This window comes from Babylonia areolata, chromosome 28 (assembly GCF_041734735.1).
Source record: "Babylonia areolata isolate BAREFJ2019XMU chromosome 28, ASM4173473v1, whole genome shotgun sequence".
NCBI lineage: Eukaryota > Metazoa > Mollusca > Gastropoda > Neogastropoda > Buccinidae > Babylonia > Babylonia areolata.
In genome coordinates this window covers 24168020-24176568 of record NC_134903.1, presented here as the reverse complement: position 1 = coordinate 24176568, position 8549 = coordinate 24168020, and the positions used below count along the sequence as shown (strand labels likewise).

General features: G+C 47.8%; 1 protein-coding gene across 1 annotated transcript in view; it reads left to right on the top strand.

Annotated features, from left to right (window-relative positions):
* Window positions 1–577: 577 nt before the first annotated feature.
* The window catches only part of LOC143301963 (uncharacterized), a 316592-nt gene continuing 308620 nt past the window's right edge, over window positions 578–8549 (top strand). The window contains exon 1 of the mRNA XM_076616440.1: window positions 578–1192. The gene's annotated coding sequence lies outside the window, so the exon portion shown is untranslated. The remainder of the gene's footprint in view (window positions 1193–8549) is intronic.

Here is an 8549-nt window from a genome sequence, read left to right as displayed (position 1 = left end):
GGGGTGTGGCTGTCTGTCTCTCACCCTCTCTCTCTCTCCCCGTCTCTCTCTCTCCCTCTCTGTCTCTCTCCTCGTCTCTCTCTCTCTCTCTCTCTGTCTCTCCCTCTCTCTCCCCGTCTCTCTCCCTCTCTGTCTCTCTCCCCGTCTCTCCCTCTCTGTCTCTCTCCTCGTCTCTCTCTCTCTCTCTCTCTCTCTCCCCGTCTCTCTCTCTCTGTGTCTCTCCCTCTCTCTCCCCGTCTCTCTCTCTCTCTGTCTCTCCCTCTCTCTCCCCGTCTCTCTCTCCCTCTCTCTCCCCGTCTTTCTCTCTCTCGGTCTTTCTGTCTCTGCCTCTCCCTCTCTCTCCCCGTCTCTCTCTCTCTCTCTTTCCCCGTCTCTCTCCCCGCCTCTCTCGGTCTCTCTCTCCCCGTCTGTCTCTGTCTCTCTCTCTTTCTGGCTATGACTTTGTCGAGGCCGAGGGACGGGTTTTTTTTCCCCCTTTTTTTTTTTTTTTTTTTACTCCCCACCCCTCCCCTCACTCTTTCTCTCCTCTTGGTGGCGGCAGTGGTAGTTGTGCGTGGCGGTTGGAAGTAGCCAGTACCACAGTAGTCTGACTAGGGAGCACAGACCAAGAGGTGGTAGAGTGATGGTAGTGGATGTGGTAGCTGTGTGTGTGGTGGAGGTGGTGGCGGTGGTGGTGGTAGTAGCAGTCAGGACAATGGTTCGTCTGAATCACCTGTCTGCTTTGACCTGTGCCTAGGTTTTTTTTTCTCTTCTCTACCTTGTGTTTTGAGGGCCTGTGTGTGCGGTGTGTTCGACGGTTCTCTCTCTTTTTTTTCTTTCTTTGCGTTGCTGGCTGGCTCTCCTGTACTATACACCTGTGTGCTGTGCTGTGTGGTGTGACGATTCGTGGAGGTGCTGGATTGTGCGGTTGTAGTCTTCTTCTTCTTCTTCTTCGTCGTCGTCCTCTCCTAACTAATATTACTGCTGCTACCACCAGTGCGTCGAACATTTACAAGGTTGGTTAAAAAAAAAAAAAGGAAAGAAGAGAGGGCTGGGGGCGATGGCGTGTGTGTTGGAACAGAAAGAGGATTGAGTACTGCTGAAAAAAGCGGCGGCTTGGTCGGACCCTGTTCCTTGGTTTCTTTTTGTGTGTGTTGTGTGCTGTGTTGGAGTGGTGGTGGCGGCGGCGCTGCGTGTGTTTTTTGCTGCTCAGGTAACTTTATGTGTGTGTTGTGTGAGTGGTGTATGAGTGGTGTGTGTGTGTGTGTGTAAGTGAGTGAGTGCGTGCGTGCGTTCGCGTGTGACATTCGATAGTGGACCGATTGTGATATCAGATACAGAAAGGAATGCGTGATAGTTGAAACGTGTGGGTTTTTTTTTGTGTGTGTGTGTGTGTCCTATCGACATGGACGATCTCGTGTGAGTGTGTGTGTGTGTGTGTGTGTGTGTGTGTGTGTGGTTACGTTTTTGTGCATCAGTGTATGTCAATATGTAAGCGTGTGTGTATGTATGTGTGTGCATGTTTGTGTGTATGTGTGCATGTGCGCGTATGTGTGTGCGTGCGTGCGTGTGTATATATGGTTATGTATTTGTGTATCAGTGTATGTTTATGTGTGTGTGCCTGTGTCTGTGTCTGTGTGTATATGTGTGTCTGTGTCTGTGTGTGCATGTGCATGCGAGCAACATCAAGCTGTGAATCAGAGAACTGATGGATTCTTCACACGTTTGGAAAGTTGATCTGGCTTTATGTAAAACGTGCTGTTTCAAATATGTAGTCTGTCTGCCCCGCTCACACTTTCTTTCACAGTATGTATGTATGTATGTATGTATGTGTGTGTGTGTGTGTGTGTGTGTGTGTTTGCGGGTGTGCTTGTCTTTGTGTATTGGTGCGTGTGTGTGAGTATGTGTGTGTGTGTGTGTGTGTGTGTATGTATGTGTGCGTGCGTGCGTGTTTGTATGTGCGTACGTGTGTGTGTGTGTTTGCGTGCGTGCGTGTTTGTATGTGCGTACGTGAGTGTGTGTGTGCACGTGTGACTCTTGGTCTGTCTGCAAGTCTGTGTTCTTTGTTAGTTTACTACCGCTCCGGTTAAGAAAAATAACTGCTATATTTCTTTCAAGACGCTTCTCAGTGTTTTACTACCCAGTGTGTTGGTCTTTTCTTTCAGGTTACCTATTTGTTCGTTCGTTCTCCCCACCCCCCTCCCGATCTGGCAGTCTAAAAATAGGCCGGGGGAGCCTCTTTTTCACCCTGGGTAATGTCTGTGCCGTCTTCAGTCTGTGGCCTCCTCTGACCCCCCCCCCCTTCCTCCCTCCTTCCCTCCCTTCCTCCCTTTCCTCCCTCCTCTCTCCTTTTCCCGCCTCTCTTCAGTCCTACCCCCCCCCCAACCTTCTCCTTTTCCATCCCTTTGAGAACCATCACACATTCCCTCCTTTTTTTTTCGTAGTCGTCGTCGTCTTTTTTTTTCTTTTTTTTTTCCCCTCTTCTTTCTTTTCAAGGGGAAACTGACTTTGACCAGGCGAGACTATGGCCGACGCCGGCTGTTTGTCTGTCAGTCTGTCAGTCTGTAGCGAGAAGTTTCTGTGACGTAGCAAGAGAGATTCATTTTGCAGAGTTCTCTTTTCTTCTCTCTTTCTTTCTTTAAAAAAAAAAAAAAAAAAAAAAAAAAAAAAAAAATCCGGCATTGCGAGAGAGAACGCGGGTCGTGTGGTTGGCACCACAAAGCAGGATGGTGGTAGTGATATAAGACCTCTCTGCTTTCCGAGTGGGTGATAATTGTAGGCAGGTTTGGCAGCCCTGATGTGATTTAAGTAGCAGCGGCTAACTTGGGAGCAGAGCATAAGTAGTGAACGTGTGAGTGTGTGGTGTAATAATAATCATTATGTAGGCGTCTGTATACACCGCCTTGGAAGTCCATGAGTTTTGAAAAGAAGTAGAAGCAGGAGTAGCGAATATTTGTATGCACGTCTAGATAGGTCTGTGTCTGTGTTGCGCATTAAAACTTTGTGCATTAATCAATCTTCTTTGATTGATAAGTTAATAGATAAATCAATTAATTAATTTATTCATTCATTCATTTATACTCATTTGGTGAACACTTTGAAACGGCGAATTTTGAGAATGTGAATATAAATGCGCTTGGGCGTATTGCGACGGGCAACGAAACTGATTGGTCATTTGAGGAACAAGCCTTATCATGAAAGACTCGCGTTCCTTTAGCTACCGAGTGTAGAACACAGGAGACAGCGGGGAGATATGATTGATTGCTATAAATACATACACGGAATCTACAAGACCACAAATCCCGAGCTATCACCTGCAGTAAGTAGGGACAGAAGAATTAACAGTTTAATTACTGAAATAAATCACATTGCAGACTGAAAGTGCGCAGTTCCTTCTTCACAGAGTGAGTCGTTAATGAATGGAACGGTTTGCCAGACAGTGTTGTGACTGCCCCAACCATGTCATCTTTCAAGACTAGGTTAGACGCTCATTGGGCCAACTCGCCAAGCATTGATGATCCAATATGCTATCATTAGGCCACGCATGCTGGTATGCTGTATCCACTTGAACGACGAACAGGCCTTCACAGGCCTCGAACGTCTGATTCCAGTTCAAGTATTAATCATTCATTCATTCATCCACTCACTCATTCAATCATTCGTGTATTTCGTGGGGGCAGACTGTAAAAACTAATTATGAAAGAAGCTATGTGCGCTCTGAGACTGGTATGTATCGCTTCATGCTCATACGAAAAAGAATCTGAGAGAGTTAGTGTTTTTTTGTGTGTTAATTCGTTGAGAATAAGGTGAGAATGAGAGACAGACAGAGGGGGGAGACAGAAAGTGGGAGAGAGAGTGGGGAGAGACAGAGACAGAGAGTGGTAGAGGGACACGGTGGGGAGAGACAGAGACAGAGAGTGGTAGAGGGACACGGTGGGGAGAGACAGAGAGTGGTAGAGGGACACGGTGGGGAGAGACAGAGACAGAGTGGTAGAGGGACACGGTGGGGAGAGACAGAGAGTGGTAGAGGGACACGGTGGGGAGAGACAGAGTGGGGTGGGAGAGAGACGTAGAGAGAGAGCGTAGGAGAGAGACAAGACAAAGAATGTAGCAACAATGTTCCGGGGAAGACAGACATGGTAGACTCTAAGACAAACCAGTCTGAGAGGGAAAGACAGAGAGACAGAAAGACACACGGACAGACAGACAGACAGACAGAAAGATACGGACAAACAGACAGAGGAGTGTAAAGTGGAGGAGAAGGGGGGGGGGGGGGGCATTATAAGTCAAGATCCCAGCCTGCACTGTGTGTGCTCAACAGACCGTGACAAGGCAAGGTCACTCACGAGGGGTAGGTTGTGACCTTGGCTTGCAAGCTGTTGCACTATGCATGACAAAAAAAAGAAAAAAAAAAAAAAAAGAGAGCAAAACAAAACAACTGTGGAACTGCAACATAGCTTGTAAGCAAGTGTCAAATGATCTTCCTCTCAGAGAGAGAGAGAGAGAGAGAGATTCACTAGCACACAGGGAGACCCTTGACACTTTGATACTTTGAAGTGTCACGTAGCATACAGAGAGACAGGCAGAGAGGGATAGAGAGGAATAGAGAGAGAAACAGAGAGAGTCCACGTGAATTTGAACAAAGAGAGAGAGACAGAGAGACAGAGACAGAGATGGTGCACGTAAATTAGATGTAAACAAGAGCAAAGAGAAAGACACACACACACACACACACACACACACACACACACACACACACACACACACACACAGAAACAGAGAGAGTACACGTGAATTAGATGTCGACAAGAACAGGGAGAGAGAGAGAGAGAGAGAGAGAGAGAGAGAGAGAGAGTTCGTGTACTTGACAAGAACATAGACACACACACACACAGACAGACAGACACACACACACACACACACACTAACACAAACACACACACACAGAGAGAGAGAGAGAGAGAGTTCGTGTACATGTACAGACAAGAACAGAGACGGAAAGAGAGACAGACGGAGAGACAGACAAGCAGTGGACTACACAAAGAAGTCAGCCCACACAGACGGCAATAAAACCCATCGAGCCTAACGTAGTCACACACCTTCCAACTTACCACCCAGCTATCAACTATCCAGCCTAACGTAGTCACACACCTTCCAACTTACCACCCAGCTATCAACTATCCAGCCTAACGTTGTCACACACCTTCCAACTTACCACCCAGCTATCAACTATCCAGCCTAACGTAGTCACACACCTTCCAACTTACCACCCAGCTATCAACTATCCAGCCTAACGTTGTCACACACCTTCCAACTTACCACCCAGCTATCGTAGCCACACACCTTCCAACTTACCACCCAGCTATCAACTATCCAGCCTAACGTAGTCACACACCTTCCAACTTACCACCCAGCTATCAACTATCCAGCCTAACGTAGTCACACACCTTCCAACTTACCACCCAGCCATCAACTATCCAGCCTAACGTAGTCACACACCTTCCACCATACAACCCAGCCATCAACTATCCAGCCTAACGTTGTCACACACCTTCCACCATACAACCCAGCTATCAACTATCCAGCCTAACGTTGTCACACACCTTCCACCATACAACCCAGCCATGAACTATCCAGCCTAACGTTGTCACACACCTTCCAACTTACCACCCAGCCATCAACTATCCAGTCTAACGTAGTCACACACCTTCCACCATACAACCCAGCCATCAACTATCCAGCCTAACGTAGTCACACACCTTCCACCATACAACCCAGCCATCAACTATCCAGCCTAACGTAGTCACACACCTTCCACCATACAACCCAGCCATCAACTATCCAGCCTAACGTAGTCACACACCTTCCACCATACAACCCAGCCATCAACTATCCAGCCTAACGTTGTCACACACCTTCCACCATACAACCCAGCTATCAACTATCCAGCCTAACGTAGTCACACACCTTCCAACTTACCACCCAGCCATCAACTATCCAGCGTAACGTAGTCACACACCTTCCAACTTACCACCCAGCCATCAACTATCCAGCCTAACGTAGTCACACACCTTTCACCATACAACCCAGCTATCAACTATCCAGCCTAACGTTGTCACACACCTTCCAACTTACCACCCAGCCATCAACTATCCAGCCTAACGTAGTCACACACCTTCCACCATACAACCCAGCTATCAACTATCTGAAGGAAAGTGAGTAACAAATGACAAAGCCAGCCCCTCCCAAGTGCATATTTCTCTGCCATTGGCCACAGACAAGAAGCAAGATGTGTGTGCCACTGTTGTTGGCGCAGTTTGGGGAACAGATGTACTGTCACGTGTATAGCTTAACACGGATGTAAGGTGTGTGTGTGTGTGTGTGTGTGTGAGTGTGTGTGTGTGTGTGTGTGTGTTTATGGGTCTGTTTTTTACATCACGTATTTTCTGCTGCACACACACACACACACACACACACACACACAGCACACACAGCACACACAACACACACACGCGGTGGTTTGTGTCGGCAGATTGCGAGTAGCGTTCGGTAATTAGCACAATTAGTTTGAAGTGTTTGTTGTTAAATGGAAACGTGTAGATGTGTGTGTTTGTCGGTCTGTCTGTCTGTTTCTGTTTTTGTCACCTTATTCTCAACTTATTCACACGCACACACACCCGCACACACTCGCGTGCGCGCGCACAAACACACACACACACACACACACACACACACACACACACACACACAATCAATTATGCTGAAAAATAAAACCACAGTAAACGGTTCTGAGCGTGGCGAGAAATTTAACGATAACCCGACCACAAACCGCTTTGAAAGCTGACACAGGAATGATTACACACAGCACGATTCTCATAATTATTTGCAGATGTTTTAACTAAGTAACAAAGACATTGCAGCTGTGTGACACACAAAACAGGAAGCAATAGAGTACAGCCTTGGTGCCAGTTGGGGACCGTCCCAACGCCGACTCTTTTTAAGCCCTCTTTGTCGAAAGAGTGGGGATGTAACTTGGGCAAGACACTCTCCATTGTAATCAAATTCCGGCCCAGATAGTCGGGACAGCAGATGCCCCTCTGTTCTCATGGTCATAGTGGGACACGACTGACTATCATACATTTCATTGTCATACCAGCTGTTTTGAACTTGGGGCTGACGTTTCGGAGAGTGTGTCGCCACAGTATAGGGTCAGTATTCATACCCGTGGCAGAAATTTTCCTGTGAAAAAATCTCTTAGTGCCGTGGGTTCTTTTACTGCTGTTAAAGCGCTTTTCTTGGCAAGAAACCGTTTTTTTTTTTTTTGCGTCACACCCGAAAGACTAGCAGCCAGACCACCTGGGATCCGAGGGGTGGGTGAGTGGAAACACCCTGTCCCTGTGGCCAGGTTCGAACACGGGGACCCTCGTTTGAGTCGTGCTGTGATTCTTTACCCACTGGGCCGATGACTGCCTTGTTGAATGATGTTGTTCAGCTTCAGAATGAAAACAGGAATGGGAATAGTAATAAGAAATGTGGTTTGAATCCCCCCCCTCTGTGAACACTCACATAGAAATGGTATCAGCACTGAAGCAGGGACTAGGACTAGGATTAAGGGCACTCATGTTTGAAGTTCAGTGGACAGAAAAACAAACAAAAACAAACAACAGCGATAACATAACAACAACAACATAACTACAGCAATGACATCCTACCCCCCCCCCCCCTCCCCGCCCCTCTCCCCCCTTCCTCCACCATTCCAAACCCCTTTGCACTGCTGTGGTAAATTTTAACAGAAACATACGTTTGGTTTTCAGTTGGCAGGGAAAAAAAGCGAACAACAAAAACATACCCCCACCCCCACCCCCCATTCTGATTCCCTCTGGACTGCTGCTGTGAACTTCACCAAAACACACGTTTGGTTTCCAGTTGGCAGAAAACAACCAACCAACCAACCAAACAACAACAATAACAACCTATCCCCCCATTCTAAAACCCATTATACTACAGTGGTAAACTTCACAGAAACATACGTTTAGTTTTCAGTTGGCAGAAAAAAACCAACACCAACAGCAACAACAAAACCGAATTACATAAACAACCACCACCTGTCCCTCCACCCCCCATCCCAAACTCCTCCTTCCCCCCTCCCCCTCCCCATCCCCCCCCCCCCCCCCCGCCACCCCCCTCCCCCCTGATCTCTGAACAGTGATGTGATGGACCTCACAGACACAATCGATCCTGACTCACGTGAAGCACATGCAACCTGTGAGGACGAGGTGTTTGTGTGTGGACATGCATCTTGAACAGCATGTGGGGGTGGGCAAGCTGTCGCTTCACGGGGTCTGTAATGATTGGATGACCGTGTGTGTGAGGGTGGGCGGGTGGATGGGTGTGGAAAGGAGGGGGAGGAGAGTTTGTGAGGGGGCGGGGGTGGGGGTGGGAGGCCTCCTTATGTGGGTGTGATTCTTGGTGTAAAGAAGTGACGGACGTTCAGCCCTGAAATGGTCCTTCGCGGTGGGCTGGGCTCTAGGCTACATTGTTTTGAAATCTTACTCATGCATTTTGTACTT